This window comes from Micropterus dolomieu, linkage group LG06, assembly GCF_021292245.1.
Source record: "Micropterus dolomieu isolate WLL.071019.BEF.003 ecotype Adirondacks linkage group LG06, ASM2129224v1, whole genome shotgun sequence".
NCBI classification, from domain to species: domain Eukaryota; kingdom Metazoa; phylum Chordata; class Actinopteri; order Centrarchiformes; family Centrarchidae; genus Micropterus; species Micropterus dolomieu.
Window position 1 is genome coordinate 3,894,997 of NC_060155.1, and position 17,625 is coordinate 3,912,621.

General features: G+C 41.9%; 1 pseudogene; it reads left to right on the forward strand.

The window, feature by feature from the left end:
• LOC123972424 overlaps positions 1-17,625 on the forward strand; it is a 180,955-nt pseudogene that overhangs the window by 110,565 nt on the left and 52,765 nt on the right.

Here is a 17,625-nt window from a genome sequence, read left to right on the forward strand (position 1 = left end):
AGAGCGTTCCACAGTCTGGGAGCAACAGACTGAAATGACATGTCCCCTCGGGTCTTATAACGGGTCTTAGGGACTGCAAGTAGGTTCTGGCCAGAGGAACGAAGAGTGCGGTCAGGGGAATATGGCTTCAAAAGGTCCAGGATGTAATGTGGGGCCTGACCATTTAAGGCTCTGAAAGTCAGCACTAAAATCTTAAAATCAATCCTGAATTTTACAGGGAGCCAATGGAGGTCCAATAAGACTGGTGTAATATGAGAACTTCGAGGGGCACCTGTTAAAAGTCTAGCAGCAGAATTTTGAAAAATTTGCAATTTGTTCAAAGCGGTCTTATTAAGACAGGTAAAAACAGCGTTGCAGTAGTCGAGTCTTGTCGATATGAAAGCGTGAATTATCATTTCCAGGTCCTTCTTTGACAACATTTTGCGGATTTTAGAGATGTTCCTAAGGTGATAAAAGCAATTTCAAACGAGCTGTTTTGAGTGTGTCTCCAGGGACATGGCCTGGTCAAACACAACCCCCAGGTTTCTGAGGATTTGACAGAAGGGCTGAGAGAGCCAAGGTGCTGTTTGATCAGCGGGATCTTATGGTTTGGGCATTTCAGTCTTGTTTGAATTTATCTGCAAATAGTTTGTGGCTAGCCAGTCTTTGATGGAGGACACACAATCTAGAAACAGAGGCAAATGATGAAACTCAGCATCATTAAAAGAAAAATACAACTGAACATCGTCAGCGTAGAAATGGTATGATACATCCTTGAAACAGCCGATAATTTGACCAAGTGCCAAAATGTACAGTAAAAACAAAATAGGGCCCAAAACTGAACCTTGTGCCACTCCGCAGGACAAATTGGTCACCTCAGACTGTACATTATTTACAGCAATATTAAAGGTTCTGTGATGAATATAGGAAGAGAACCACTGAAGGACAGATCCTGATAGTCCCATCTCATTATGAAGCCGACTGATCAATATATCGTGATCCACAGTGTCAAAAGCCGAAGTCAAATCAAGAAGTATAAATACAGTGTAGCGGCCAGAGTCTGCTGCCATCATCACATCACTAGAGACTTTGATAAGAGCTGTTTCAGTAGAGTGTGATTTTCAAAAGCCAGATTGAAAAGTATCTAACAAGTTGTGCTGCTCCATAAAGGAGGTCAGCTGGCAGCTGGCCACTACTTTTTCAAACATTTTGGAGATAAATGGAAGTTTAGATATGGGCCTGTAGTTTTTAGGTTCTGAAGGGTCAAGATTGGGCTTTTTAAGGATCGGATTCACCAAAGCGTGTTTGAAGTAGTTGAGAACTGAGCCAGATATAAGTGACAGATTTATTATTTTTTCCACACAGGGGCCGACGATATCAAATATTTTCAAAAATAGATTTGTTGGGACAATGTCAGCAGGGCTTGAAGACGGTTTCATATTACTTGTAATGGTCTTCACATCCTGTAAGCTGGCAGGAGTGAAGGACGACCAAGACGACACAGGTGAGGACTCAATAAAACAACCACGAAAGAGTGGAGGATTAACACTGGCCCTAATGTCATGCACTTTGTTCAAGAAAAACATCAAAAAGTTGTTACAGTCCTCGTGTGTGTACACAGGCACAAGAGGAGCTGGGGGTGCAGTAAGCTTTTCAATGGTGTCAAACAAGATTTTTGGATTTTTCTTATTTCCTGACACAAGATTAGAGAAATAAGCTGAGCGAGCGTGCTTTATCAATTCATTTAGATCTAGCATCATGTCTTTTAAATGGAGTCTGTGTACCTCTAATTTAGTGGCTTTCCACTGGCGCTCAGTCCTCCGACATTTTCTCCTAAAACTACAAATATTATAATTTTTGTTACTCAGTCACGTCTGTAAATGAGACATCGTAAGACTACTGTATTTGCGGCAGTATAACTCAACCTTCGCCTGTGCTACTAATCAAACATATGGTGTTTCAATAAATGCCCAGTGCTGTTTTTTTTCCGAAGACGTGCATGATTATTTGCACGATCGCAAGAGGTCGCCAGGACAACCTTTACGTTTCAAAGAGCTGTCGTTTCTCTGGTGAGGACTGTCGGCCATTACTTAATAGTAGGAGACAACAGTCTGCAGACGGTGCCTTTAAGCTCTCAGAGTGTGACTGGACTGGGGAAATGGAGCTCACAGACTAAGACCGGCTTGTGGTGATGCAGCTCTGGTCAAGGCTGTCAGGAGAATTGTTTCATGCTTGTCTCTCTGACTGCAAAGGGAAGACAGTTACATCGGCCTCCGCTATCAAGCCATTTTCCAGCTTGTGAAGTGAGCTTAGCTATAGGTACAAGACACTGTGTGTGTGTGTGTGTGTGTGTGTGTGCATGTACAAAACTGTGAAAGATAGGAAAGCTTGAAACTGAGAAAAAAGTGTGTACAGTATATATGTGCATATGTGTGTTCTGTATGTACATATGCGTATGTGGTGTGTTGCCATCTATCACTGAGATTGTTTGAGACAGCCAGACTCCATGGTGGTCTTAAGTGTCTTTTATTTAGCAGCATAGTAGTTTTAATTTAGCAGCAATGGTAAAAATACTTCCAGTAATATTCTCGCATTTAAATGGTTTCTTAGTTAGTGTCATATATATATAAAAAATACCTATAGTGAAGAAAAGTATGTAGTAGTATGTGAAGAGAGAAAAGAAAGTAGGGTGATCTGGAAGAACAAAGTTTAGAAGAAGAGAAGGAAAAACAAATAAAAAGGAAGAGCAAAACACCAAGCACAATGTTGGAAATGTGCCCGGGACTGTATCCCTGACAAAATGTGATATGTTGTATTTTATAAACATATTAGAATGCTGTCAATAAACCAACTCATAAAAGAAACACAGATCAATAGAAAGAAGGAATAATTGGAAAGGACAGAAGAATTAAAACAACTTCAAAAGTAGTGATGTTATACCATGTTGAGATGTTTGAAGTAAACAGTGACTCCAGCCGTCAGATAAATGCGGTGGAGTAAAAAAGAACATTAGCCAGTAAAAGATAAACCACAAATATCATTGGTAGTTACCCGCCACCCTACCCAAAAAGTATATGATAAAGATTCTTTTACTAACTTTTGAATAAAAGTTGTGTACCATTTAATAATGGTCGTTTCTTTCTGACCCTCATTCCTGGTGCACTTAGCAGAAACGATGTGTACAAAGCTCCTTCTCGTCTCTCAGTGAAGCACACATTTTTCGGCTGTGTAGTAAATGCAGAAAGCCTTCTAGAAAGTAAAGCACCAGTACCTCATAGTACTGAGTAAATGTATTTGGTTACGTTTCACTTCTGCCCAGAGTTAGAAGGCATCATCATTTTCTTGTATACTGTCCAATTAGCCCTGCAGACTTTCCGTTGCAGACTGGATGTACTGTGACAGTTTGCCAGTCAGCCCAGATGTTATGCTTGCTTACTGTATGTTGAAGATTTATGTCCCAGGGGCCAAGGGGCTACCATATCATGCAGATGATGGCTCTTTTGTCTTGGGTGCCATCCCAGAAGACAAGGCGACCGGGGGCAGGACAGTGGGTCACAGGATTCCAAAATATGTTGCACCGCACAAAGGACATCAGTTTGGTGGTCCAGGGCTGAATGAGCTGTCGTTTTGGTGAAAAACAAGAGAGACCCTTTCATTTTGTATCCATCGTTTCATTATCACACAACCCGTTTGCGGGTATCCAGGCGATGGCCAATGATGGCCTCTGATGTCGTTTCCATCTGACAGAGCTGACGGCCGAGTTGATGTCCGTGTCGCTCTGAAGCCGTCAGACAAAGAGGCAGACGCGTCTGTTTTTAAGGTTGTGAGATGAGTGATGTTTTCCAAGCTCATTATGAGGAGACTGTTGGTCTAAAATCCTCTGTTCATCCATAGTTAATGACAGTAGAGCCTTTGTCACTCTGGGTGTTCTCTAAGGCTTCAAGTGATAGCAGAGAATAACATCGAGCAGAGTCAACAGAATATTTCAGTAGATCCTGGAAAGTCATTTGAAAAGAAGAAATTATTTACAGGGATGATTCACATGTTGAGAAATCACAACATACAGTATTCCTCTACATGTTACTTATGACCAACTTAATGGCGTTAAAAGTAGCATTTCAATTAAACAAAGGTAATGAGACATGAGTGTGATTACTGCAAACAAATCACAAAACATCACTGAAGATTTCAACCTTTACGTTACACATTACATTTTACATTAAGTACTTTTGGGTTGGATTTTAATCGGCAGGACTGCTTTGCTGCTCAGAAGAGGAAGGGAGTCATTTTCTTCAAATGCAAACAGGATTAGCTCTTTTTGTTATCAAGCAGTTCGCTCTTTTTAGCAGAAGAAGCAGTGATGGATGGAGATTTGCATTCATCTAATTCATGTTATTGGTACTGTGCCAGCTGTCTTCACCACCATCTAAAAGTAGTTTAACGAGTGTATTATCTTCAACTGGTGAGTTAAGATGAAATACACTACCTCATATTCTCAGAAGGATTTTTTTGTGTATGTGATTGCATGCAACACCATTGAAAACCTGTTTTGGTCTCATTTTCACAAGAAGGTGTAAGTAGCAGTTTTGGGTGAATTTTTGGTGTTTTCTCAAAATTTTCACATATGTTTTATGGGCAATAATGTAAATATATCATGGATTGGTATAGATAATTTCATAAATTGTTGGATGTTAATTTAATACAGTGTTGGCTGCAGAAGCAAATATTGTCTGTCATCAGCTAAATTAATTTAGCTTTGCATAGGATCTGTTAAGGTTTTGCAATTAGCCTACTGTTGCTCTCTTTAATGGTACCATCATGATTCTACCTGAGGTACACCATGTATGTGTACTATTAGCAGAACATTTAAACATAATGGCTGCCTTACCAATTCTTAATTCCATTCTTGAGTCAGTCACATGCTTGCCAGGTTGGTACTGAGCAGAACAAAGAATGGAATCTCTAACTATGGTAGTAGAGCTTGAAACCCTGATACCATCTTAGAACTGTTCCTGTGGTACAGAGCATCAGGGCAGGAGCAATACAACAGACCAACATGAGAGATTCTGCTCGCAGATAAGAACTAACATGGAGGAAGCCCATTCACTATGAGCACAATGCTCCATTTAGACAAATCTGTTGCTGTCAGATCTTGGTAAAGTGCGGTACAAATCTCTCACAGCCCATCTGCTTCTCCACTGACCTGTTCTCCATAGAGCAAGGTACAGTACTTTTCTTGTAAAGTTGAAAACAGTTAATTGAAGGAGTCACTTACTACTTCAGAAAAGCTGTTTGTGATTTCCCATATCAAGGACTTCACTGTACACGACAAAAACTCACCTTCAATTTGTTTGAAAACAGCAAACATTGCAGTAGCATAGTCTTTGAGAAATAAATGTTCAAGATTATCAGACTTTAGAGAATAAGACAAGAAAACAAGCTCGTAATCTCAAAAGAACATGGAAAGGTTATATTCTGCAAATAAGCCAACAATAATACACAATGAGGCGTCCTAATAAATAAAAAAAATGGATGATGCGGATGCAAAAAACAGTGAGATGCAATTACCAATTTTTCTTGAAATAGTCAGGGTAAGTTCAACTGTTAGCCAGTAGCTCTGTCTGTCCTTTTAGCTTTTACAAGAGTTTGTACGTGGACAAAATGGATTTACAGTGACGACTGTATCTGAGGAATAAGACTTAGAGTCCCTAAGTGTAAAAAAAAAAAAAAAGGATAGAGTGGGAGATGGGGAATCAAAGACGTAAAATAAGCCAGGGTGAGAGAACTGCCTGTTTTTATTTTCTATTTAACTCTTTTATATTTCCCTGTTGCTTTTATGTTTTATGTAAAGCACTTTGAATTACCTTGTTGTTGAAATGTGCTATATAAATAAACTTGCCTTGCCTCTGGTTAGCGTAAAACAGCTGCCTGCTGCTGCTTGTAATAGCTTTTGACATTGCACATAGTTAATTTATCCGTTGTTAATATCAGAAATATTGCACTACAATGTTGCACTGATATATTACGACTGTACCATAAAACTGTTGAACGGAACTGTCTAAGGTTCCCTGTTATCTGTTTTCTACAGACCAGGCCAATCAGAAAGTAGCAGTATAGTGATGATGTATTGGCGTTATGAATCATTACCATTTCAGTATATTGAATTCCTCTTGGCGTTTCCACAGAAGATGGGACATAAACATGTGAACGAGGTGGTTAAACCTCCAGCTTTCAAGGTGCTGTGAGACAGAAAGAGTGAGAGCAGGTAGAGGTGGCGGTGGTTTCTGTGTGTGTTTTGCGGGCATAGCTGCAGAGAGCGGGAAGCGATTTTCTTGCTGCTAAAAGGGAAAGGAAATGAAAAAATTGGCGCCCAAAACTCCTTTAACTCTCCGTCTTCCAGTTCGGTTAGCTTCTGTTCAGAGCTTTGAGAGTTGGGTAGGTGGGGGTTGTATTGGAAGGGGGGGGGATCTGCAAACTGAAAGCCACTGGTCAACCCCCCCCCCCCCCCCCCCCCCCCCCCCCCCCCCCCCATACACACAAACTAGGGTCCTCACTGCCTGCCACCTCCAGCTGTCGCCAAAGGGGACAAAAGGAGGTGTGGGGGTGTCTGTGAAGGAGTTGGAGGGAGTGGGGGGTGTTGAATAGAAAGATAAACTGAAGAGCGCGCCCCCCACCCCCCACCCCAACACACACACACACACACACACACACACACACACACACACCCCACACCCCACACCCTCACCCCATCCACGCACAAACACACACACAAACACACACACACACACATGCACAAACACACACACAAACACTCCCTGGAAGGACCTTGTCATCTGCATTAGGCAGCATCTCCTCTCTTTGCCTCCTCATTTTCTTTTCCAAGCTGAATTGTCGTTAGATTAAGCTGGTGCATACACACACACACACGGACACATGTGTACTATATCTTAAACACATGCAGACTCATACTTACAAAATGTGTACCCATGCATGGACGGCAAACGTGTGATTGACAGTATCTCTTGGCCTTGCACGTATAAACACAAACATGAATGCACATACACACACACACACACCTACCTTCCTGTCTTAATCCTCAAACCCTCCTCCCATGTTTGCTGCAGCTGTTAGTCCTCCAGTAGTCTCAGCGCCTCCTTCTCCACTCTACGCAGCTAATAACTCATTAGCCCTATTTGTTGATTAGGCCTGAGGGTAGCCATGGTGTGTGCGCGTGTGTGTGTGTGTGTGTGTGTGTGTGTGTGTGTGTGTGGTGGGGTGGGTCATCTCCCTAGGTTACAGTACAAACTGTTACTGTCAACTGCACTCTCTATGCACAACCTCTTTTGCAGAAGATTATGATAGATAGATACATGGATGGGAAGACATATATATGTGATGCATACTTAAAGGACATTTTTTTAACTCTTGACAAAAGGGAAATTTGAATCAGTTTTGTTTTGTAGCGTTGGCTGTAGAGACTAAGTTGGCTTCCTTGGTGTAAAAATAAAATAATAGAGAAACTGGAGGATTCCTATAAATTGTCATGGGAATAATTTTTTGACCAGATCTAGTTTTGTTTTATTTTTGGTTTAATGTGGAGCGTACTGTACTTCCTGTTTTGCTTGTTTGGTTACACACAGTATTTCAGGAAGTTTAAACCTTCTTTTCCAATAGTTGTCCAATGAGACTGAAGTAGGGCTGCGTTTATTTTTTGGTAATAAGCACTGTTCTGCGCAAATGTCAATTCAGTTTTGCTTCAATGTAGTGTTTAAAAAAATACAGGTTTAAGTAAATTGTTTTTAAAAAGCTGCTCAGTGTGCTATCTAATGAGGGAGGAACTTTTTTTAACTTTCAGAATAATCTGGGTTTTTGGTTCAGGTTGCGAACAATTTTAGTAGTTAGTTAAGTATGGAGAGGGATATGTTACATTTTAAAAATAGACTATTCTGTGCCCTCTAATGGACAAACAAAGTACTGGTGACGCTGTTTCTAAATTTAATTAAATTACATTTTATTGCCGTTTATGTATTGCAATTTCTTCTTACTTGTCGGTTGATGTACTAGTTTTGTGATAAGCTAAAATCAGAGGAACTGGTGTGGCTGTATTTGTAACCATGATGAATCCATGTGTCATTCACATGAGGACAGCATTGTCAAGTGGAAAATGTGCATTTTCTAAAAATATGATTGATTGATTCTTTATATAGGTGGTTATTTTCCCAACGATGGCTGCACCGACTGGATGTTACCCTCTTTTTTTTATTATATGACATTATACACTGTTGGTAGCCAATGCTCGTATCATTTCACAGCTGAATGATTTCAATGGGATTTATTGAATCGGACACAGAAAGCACTTCCAGCTTAATGGAACATGTCTTGACATATCAGCTTGAGTTTTCTATAACCATGCAAAACACCTTCATCTTAACAAGTCACAGTTTCTAATGGAGTCTTAAAATCTTATTAAGTTGGAAAAGAAAACACTGCAGCGCCAGTGGAGTTAATTCTGCTTGTTACTCAAAGAGAAATCTTTAGTTGCAGGAATGCTCTTGAATCGAGCAGCACTTTCTTGGCAGCAGAGGACGGATCTGCCTGAAGATATTTTCAGAAAACAAGTGAATGTCACCACGCTGACAGAATGAATTTTTATTTGCTTCAAGGAAAACAAGATTTTAAGGCTCAGCGTGCGTCTGAATGAGTTGCAAAGAGGAATGTTTTTGCAATACTGCTCTCCTTTCTACTCTTGTCCTCTTCTCCTGTCCCCACAACCTCATTCTTCTGCTCCTCTCTGCTTCACTCTACTGCTCCTTTTCCCTTCCTCCTCCTTTTCGCCTGCTTCCTTCCTTGCGTTCCTCCTTTCCTCATTTTGTCCTTCTCTTCCTTTTGCTCCCCTTTCCTCTCTCTTGTCCTCACCTCCTCTTCCTCCTCCTGTCGGCAACATGTGGAGCCGTCGCCATGGCAACGAGGGGAGGTGACATGTGCTGTAGACAGGCAGGGAATGGAGGGAGGGATGGGAGGAATATAAGGAGGAGCCCCACAGCGTACTTTGTAGTCTCTCTTTCGCTCTCTCTCTGGAAAAAAAAAATAGCATCTCATTCCTCTCTGTGGAAGTGGTGGAAGCTGCAGGTCCTCCTCTCCTCTCCTCTCCTCTCTTTTCCTCTCCTCTCCTCTCTTTTCCTCTCCTCTCCTCTCTGAGCCTGTGCTGAATGGCGTCGGAGAACAGAGAAATCTGTTGGTGCATTTTTCCTGTTTTCGCAACGGATGAGAAGCAAATGGCAGAAGAAATAAGGAGGAGGGGAAGCAGGGAACTTTCTTTTTTGATTTTTTTCAAAGGAGAGAAAGGGGATGATGGGTGGTGATGAAACTCCCTCTCTCTCCCACTCACTCTCTCCTCTTCCTCCTCTGCCGCCGGCGTGATGCTGTCTCTGAGTCGGTGGTGTCGGTGCAGCAGGACTGGAATGGGAAATAGACGCGGGAGGACGTGTCTGTTGCGTTACCTCACCATGGATTTTTGGTAGGATTTAACTGTTGTTCTACGTGCTAATGTGGTCTAGTTTTTCTGCTAACCTCCTGCTGTTGAATTTCCCTGCCATTTGTCCCAAAAATCTTAACGAAATGCCAAAGACGATGAGTCTGTCCTGCTGTCGCTCCTCTTCATTCATTCCTCTGTTGAACTGGGGAGTGTGTTCTTCACATTTTACACACTGTCCGCCTTTTTTTTTTTCAAATAATACATATGATAATTTGTTGCAGCCATATTCATTTAGAGCATTTGTCCTGAAAAATGCTTCACGGAATTTCAGAAATTGACTAGTGTCATCCAAAAGTACAATTTTTGAGGTGAAGGCGCAATGGGAGTATCCGTGGAGTTTAGACACTGATTGACGGCGCGCCCTGGTTGAGGGGCTTCATGCAGCTGCATCTCACATTAACATTGTACTAACATTTAATTTAATGGGATTTACTGCTGTTTTCATTTTCTCCAGGTGCAGCTTTGCACTGCTGGAGTATTGCTCTAAATCTATTTGTGCTTTTTTTAAAATTATGTTTCAAGTGATATTCAACTTGGAGGAGTATCCTAATTTGTATGCAATGTGTGATATCACTGAGAAATGGATTCACACTGTTTTGTCTGGCTAAGATATAAGGGGGAGGCAAAACATCTAAAGTGAAATTTGTAGCCGTCTGTTGTAAATGAAAGTCCATATTGGTGACATAAATTCTGGTATTTTGTAGAATAGTATTTTTGTTTTGTTTTTTGTTTTTTACAAATTGTGTGTTTGGACTTTCTCTTTGGTGCATGGCTTTTGTGTGCACACAATAGTGCAATAGTGCAAGCACGTATAGTGTTTGAGGCGGTGTGTGTGCAAAATGACACGCGTGCACCTGCAGATGTGAGTGTATCAAATGTAAAATCACTCTGCACATCAGTCGGCGGTGCGTTTCTGTGGGGTTGTTTGTTGAAAGGTTTTGATAAAACCCCGACTGAACTTTTTCAAAGACCTGGGATGAATCAGAGGTGAGGGACAGATCTTTGTTTCCTACAGCAGTTGTCGTGGCAGAAAACAATAGCCGGCTGCTGCTCTCCCTCTGACCTTTTTTCACCCATTCTGAATAAGGCAGAACTGTGCAAATCCATCTGCCTTTTGTCTATGAGAGCCTGGCTAATCCACACCCCCCTCCACACACACACACACACACACACGCACTCACTCACTCACGTACACTCTGTCACGCACACATCAACCAGGAGACCTAACCCTCTACCACCAAACCTCCATTGCAAATCCAGATCCCAAAAGCCATCCATTTATTTCTACCACAGACTTACTACACTTTTTAAAAACAGATTTCACCTTATTCTAATTTCGCAATTGATTTTAGTAACATTTTCTTTAGTAGTAAGAGTAACAGCTGCAAAGTAAATTATTGTAAGTAGATGAATTAGAATGCTACCTACACACCACACTGGGCAGAGCTGGTCAATGGGGAACCGATTTGAATGCAAAGCTGAATCAAAAATTCACCACAGGAGATAAATAAAAAAAACCTCAAAAATATTTTGGGATGATACATTTCTTTTCCCTCCCTTTTTTGGTGTTTTTTAAATTCTTTCCCCCTCTTGTTCAAAGACGTCTGCCTGTCTGTAGGGAGTGTGTCTGATATTTGCTGAAAAGGGCTGAACGCAGCAGCGCAGCCAGCCAGCATCCTTGACAGGCTATGTTAATGCTTTTCAGAAATACTCAGTAAGGAGGAGCTGCATACTGTATGTCAAACCACATTTGCCTATGTGAAATGAAAAATTTGCAAGTACAATCGTTTTTTGCTGGGGCAGATGGACAATGGAGGTGGAGGCATGAAAGGAACTCCCTTCTCCCCTATGCCTTTGGGGAGTCAATCTTTTCCTTTCATTTTTCTGCCGCTCACTGAAACAGACTTGATCAAAACGTCTGATATTCCTCCAGAAACAAACAGGATTTTCTGTGGGGGTTTTTTTTCCCTGCGTCATATGATTAAAAAAAAACTTCTGAGCCAGGAATGATCCAGATTGAAGTCTGGAGTGCTATTTCATTCCGGCTGTGTTCCTTTTCGCTACCAAATCGACACTCACACCAAGTCATACTGATTATCATCCCAGATTATTCCTTTTTACCTGCATTCACACCAGAAACACGTAATTTCATTGGAAGTGTTAAGCCACAGGAGGGAGAGTCAACAAAAGGCCACAGAGCTGCAGAGCTGTGCAGACAACATCTTATTATTGGAAAACAAGTGTAGGTGAGACACTTGTGACAAGAATAGGAATTGCTACATAGGTATTCAACACTTTGCTAAATATTTCTAAGTGTCCCGTTTCATGTTGTGTTACTGAAAGGTTACACAGGCCTCTGCACGGTAATGACTGCAAGCATTGGCTCAAATGGTGAACGTTCCACCTCCCATCCCGAGCAAACATTTGATTTTCAATCATTGCAAATTTCTGCTACATCTGCCTCTGCAGCGCGAGCAGAATGGCTGCTCATTTTTCATAGCGGCGGACTAACAAGTCACACACCCCCCAAGTCTCTCTCTCTTTCACTCTCTCACACTCCTCCACCCCTTTACTGTTACTAACAACTGCAACCAAACTAGATTAAGCAGGTGGGGTCAGGCTGCATTTGTTTGAATCAATAGACAGACATGCGAGGCAGCCATGATAAAGAGACCAGGGGGGAGGTGGAATCAGTATGTGTGTGTGAGGAGGGGGGAGAGCTTTGGAAACGGTGGCATCTGTCCCGTGAAAGATGACTGAGCTGTTACAGTTAGAGCCTTGAATTATGGGCCATTACTAGCCGAGCAAGATGCAATCCCTCTCCATGAAACTTAATTTGACAAAACAATGAGATGACTCGGGGAGTAAAATGACAAATGAAGCTATTTGATCGGTGGTAAAAAAAAAGAACAGAAAAAAGAAAGATACATTTTGAAAAAGATGATTGCAGTGGAAGCATGTGGAATCAGCAGTAATGCATTATTAATGGCCGTGCCAAGCCCACAACACATACAGGCTACTGCTCAGCTACTTTTGTTTATGATGCCTCTTTAACGCCTGATATTTCTGCTGCAATCTTTTACATTAAGACTGCATTAATAGAAAGAAACATTAAAAATCCACAACCAAACTACAATCACTTGCTTTAACGGGGGACTAGTGCAATATTAATATCTACAGTCATACAAATCTAACATAAACAGAATCCCTGCATTACATTTATTACTGATTCAGTAGTAACTTGCAGTAGATAAATCTTTTATAGGTGTGTGTATATGTGTGTACTTCTGAGCTGAATTTCTCACATTTTTTGTTCTGCTTTATTTAATTTTTTTTCTTCTTCTCAGCACTGAGAGAATGGTCTTTAGTGCAGCGCCCCAGTCAGAGACGCCCACTGTGTCCTTTCAAGGCCATCGCATTACTATGCAACCAGCTTTTACAGTACGGCTTAGAACTCCCCAAGCAAATTGGACACCCCACAAAGCATCGGACAACTGTTGTCCCCCATTGTGGGTCTTTCTGCAGGCACTCTTTATCAGGTGCTGAATGCAGAAACAGCAATGAATGAAATCATAGGGGGTGGGGTGGCGAGAGGGGGGCATCATCGAGTGGTGATTGTGGTGGTGGCGGCGGCGGCGGTGGAGGTGGGGGTCGCTCCCTGAAACCTCACAAGAATTCCCGAACAATCCGTGTGCGGGGTAGAGCGGTCCTTTTCCCACCTCCCCAGGGTTTCAGGGTTTCTCTTTGCTGACAGGCAGGCAGGAGGGATTCGACAAGGCTGCCCCTTTTCTCCGTACCGCTTTCAAAGCCTCCTTTCCATTAACTCACCACGCCGCACCTCGCCTAATCTGTGTGACCTCTACCACTGAGGGGACCCCCCCCCCCCCATTCCTTTTCTCCAACCCTCGAGACAAGCCTGCTGCCTTTCTGTGAGTTTGCGAGCACCTTTTTCTCAACACTTTTCTCTGGCACAAAAATAATACCAAACAAGCTTAACATGCAGGGCAAGCTAATGATGAGCTTTAGAAAGCCTGTACTTTTTGTACCAGCAAAAAAAAAAAAAATCTTTTACTGGACTGCAAAGCTGTGGAAAAAATACTTGAGTCAAGAAAGCTTTTTTTTTTTTTTTTGCTATTGATTTCTTTTGATAATTCTTTGTCAGGAGGAATTGTAGGCCTTGTCATTGGCAGTGCAATTTGAAGCTCCTCTCTTTTGGTTCTTGCCTTGCTCTTTGTTGTCAAGATCATTACGCTGTGTGTAATAATGGGGAATTATGTTGCCTATTGTTACGTCTTAGTAGTCAGGTAAAACGCAACTGGCCCATTATCTTGAGCTGAGAATGAACAGCAAGCAGCAGTTGGACCTGCAGCTCACGACGTTCAATAAGACTTACTTCCCATCGCTCAAATTATTGCCGTGGTGTTTTTTTTTTTACACACTCAAGAAGCAATTCAGACGCAGACTTGTATCATACTGTACGTGTCCATTGTGTTATCTTAAGCAGCACGCTGTGCGAAAAGAAATCTTTCATCTCCAGTTGTTTGCTGAAGGATCTGGTTCTCACGCACTGAACGTCTGTTGCCTCTGTTCACAGTGGAACAAAATTTCTCCAGTGTAGCAAACGGTGGGTTGAGCTGTCTAGGCACATCCAGAATGCTTTGCTAAACAGGAGTTTATGCATTCTATGCACTCCTGGGCACAGATGGTGGAACAAACGCTTGTGATTATACTTTTCATCGAGCACAGTGATATGCATATTTATGTCTTTCCAAAAAAGGAAAGAAAAGAACCATGTGATTTACACTTTCATCTACTGATGTACAATCAAACGTTTTTTTGGGGGGGGTGGGGGTGGGGTGGTCATTGCAAGCAAAAAATAATTAACGCTTTTAAGGGGGTTCAGATAGATTACTGTCTAATGAAGGATTTCAGTGTGACTTGTTTTTTTGGACCATTTGGTGGATGCTTTAATTGTGCGGTATCAAAGTCTGTGCCATGAAGCACTGAGTCTGCAGGGTTGTTCCAATCAAACACTCTGCCAGATGATTTTGCAGATTAGTTTGATCTGATTGATCAGTAAAATCACCTTGTGTCGTTTATACACCCCTGCAGTTTATTCTAAAGCAACTGATGCCGTCACGAGCTCAGACTTTTTTTTTTTAGCATGGTGGATGAATCAAATCTCTTATCAAGCCTGTGAGAGTACCACGCTGTACATATTATTATATATTATTATAAAACATATTATCAACTCTTTTTATCTGTTCTTTTGTGGCCCACAGGAAAGCCAGATCAACCAGATCCCAACCAAGTACAGCCAGGCAGAGTCCACTAAGTTCCTCATCCTCACTATTGTGTCCATCCTGTGCATCGTTGGTGTTCTGCTGGCCTCCACCGTGGTCTACTGCCTCCGCCACCGCTCCCACCACAAGCTCAAAGAGAAGCTCACCAATCTGGGAACAGACACCGGCAGCGATGCTACCGCCACCTATCAGGTAGGACGTGCTACTGCACCATCTGTGAGTGTGAATTGAAAAGAATTTCGGTAAAGATTTGAATTTGATGTTTTTCTAACTGTAATAAAAGATGCAGGATTGGGACAGGACCGTGGTTCCCAAATGTTTTTTCCTTGTGATCCCTTAAAATGAAGTCATGTGCATTTTGGGATCCCTGTTTACTGGTTGTGAGTTCAACCAACAAGTTTTTCTTGTTTAATACAAATAATAAGGTAAAATCATATAGTATTTCACTGTAAAATTAAAAACGCAAGAGTAAGAATTTAATACAGCAAACAGATGCTTTGCATACTATCCTGTTACCCATTTAGCAAACCCTCCGATTTTTTATGTGTTTCACAAAAGTCAGCAAAATTTGTACAATTTGTGTAGCCTTCTGCTTCATCCAGTCAACCTCAGTTTCTGTTATAAAATATTGTCATGTTACTAGATTGATGCTGTGTGGTGACTGCTACAATGCTCTACTCAGGCTCCTGCTACAATGTATTGGTTGAGACATGAAGGAATATCACCAATCCAACAGGTTTTCCACCTCAAGTCATTTCCACACCCCCCCTCTGCTTGCTGTAATTATCCTTTGGCCAGAATAGCCGGGTGTGAAATTTAATTTACACAATCCAATATTAAGTGGCTTTTTAAGCAAAGAATTAGATTGAGATTTTTCCGTCTCTCTCCCTGACCTTTTCCCAACCATGTTTTTAAATGAGAGTGGTCCTGTGAGCATTGATTTTATAATGAGCCTAGCCCATCCCCCTAAGTGCTTACACTTTATGCTGCTCTCCAGAGATTTTTAACTCCTGAAACAGACTTTGCTGCTGCGTTTGAGGTTTACCTCACCACCAGGGAAAAAGTCATGATGTCAATTTTTTGCAGGAAAATCTATTTTTTATCAACGAGGAGGAGGATGGAAACTAAAATATGAGTATGAAAAGGAACGCACTTCATAAGACTGAAATACCGCCTAAAAGAAGAGTCTGACATTCAACATGTCCAATGACAGGCTGACATTTCAGCTCTACACCTTCCGCTGTCGACATAAATATTTGATTTTCCTCAGTGGGAGAAACTTATCTTCACGGTTACTTGCCTCCGAGATTCGCTTTAAGCCTCTAATTGGAAAATGCTAATTAAAATTCACACTTAAGACTGTGTTTACTCATTGTTTATCTGATTAATAGCTAACAAAAACATCCATGTTGCTCATTCTTGGGAGGTTTACTCAGCCCTGCTTTGCTCAGACTCCCAAAGCTCTTCCAGTTGATTCTCTTTCCTCTGTCGTCTTTATCGAGTCTCGACAGCGAGCCGTCGTCATCCTCAGTGAAAGACCTCTGTGTTCAGCTCCCATCTTAGCCGTGTAAGCCTCGTCTCTTTGTCAGCGCTGCTGTGTGGAGGGGTTCCCTGGGCTGGATTCTGTGTGTGTGTGTGTGTGTAGTCTCTTGGGCTACATGCAATTAAAGCAGACAGGAAGCGGCAGGCTGCCTGACGGCCTTACTACTGCATCTCCTTCATACTAGCTGTCAAACACACACACACACACACTCACACGAGCATTCACACATAAGCATGCACAAACACACACATATATGCATGCGCACACTCACCAGCTACTGCATGTTAATGATTCTCACCCTTGGCACGTTTGTTTGAGGCCTCACTTCGCACACTTACACGCCTACACACACACACACACACACACACACACACACACTTCCATTCTTCCATTCACGTATCCATGCCACCAGCTCCCTCTGAATCCCCTCCACCTTTCGGCTCTCCGCTCCTCCGCTCCCTGGCTTGTCAATCAAACGGTCCCTGTGAAACCGTGACATGGGATTGGCTGACACTGACAAAGGAGACATTGACTGACAGGCGTCGACGGAGGAGTTGGTGCACGGTGTCTGAGCGCTGGGCGGGGAGATGGTGGATGATGCTTGTCCGTCAGTCAGTCCCTGGATTACCCTGCTGTCGACATGGGAGTATACGACGTCTCCCTCAGTTTATCTTTACATCTGATTCAAACTTTTATCTGCTCCTAAAAGTCTTTCTTTATTCCTCAAAGTTTGAGAAACTATCCGCCAGCAGGGTGAGATCATTGCACTTGATTGCAGTGGAACTTTTTGCATGGATTTTCCACAAATCAAGAGATATCATCTTGAAGCAATATTATCTTATTTAAAGATATCATCACCCACACCATGAAATTTCTTGAAACATGAGAAATGCTTTGGAAAATAGTGGAGATATCTCAACATATTTGCATATTTTCTCAAGTTTTTAAGACACAAGACAAGACTAAATGAGTTGTTAAAGATATTTTTTTTCCCCCTGTAAAATTTGTTTGCCTCCCACAGCCTGCCTCACACTGTGTCTGTTTTCTCTGTCTGTTTCCATTTAATTTCAAGGACCTTCACAGGCACGATAACATCATCGTTACACTGCCAAAGAATAAGTGCAAAACACATTTCCAGTCCATCTCAATTTAGATTAAACAAGCAAACAATAACTCTTGTTCCAATACTGTCCTACACCTCCTTTCTCCCTATGTCGATTGTGTTATTTATTTCCTGTCTTCAGTCCCCCCCCCCCCCCCTCCCT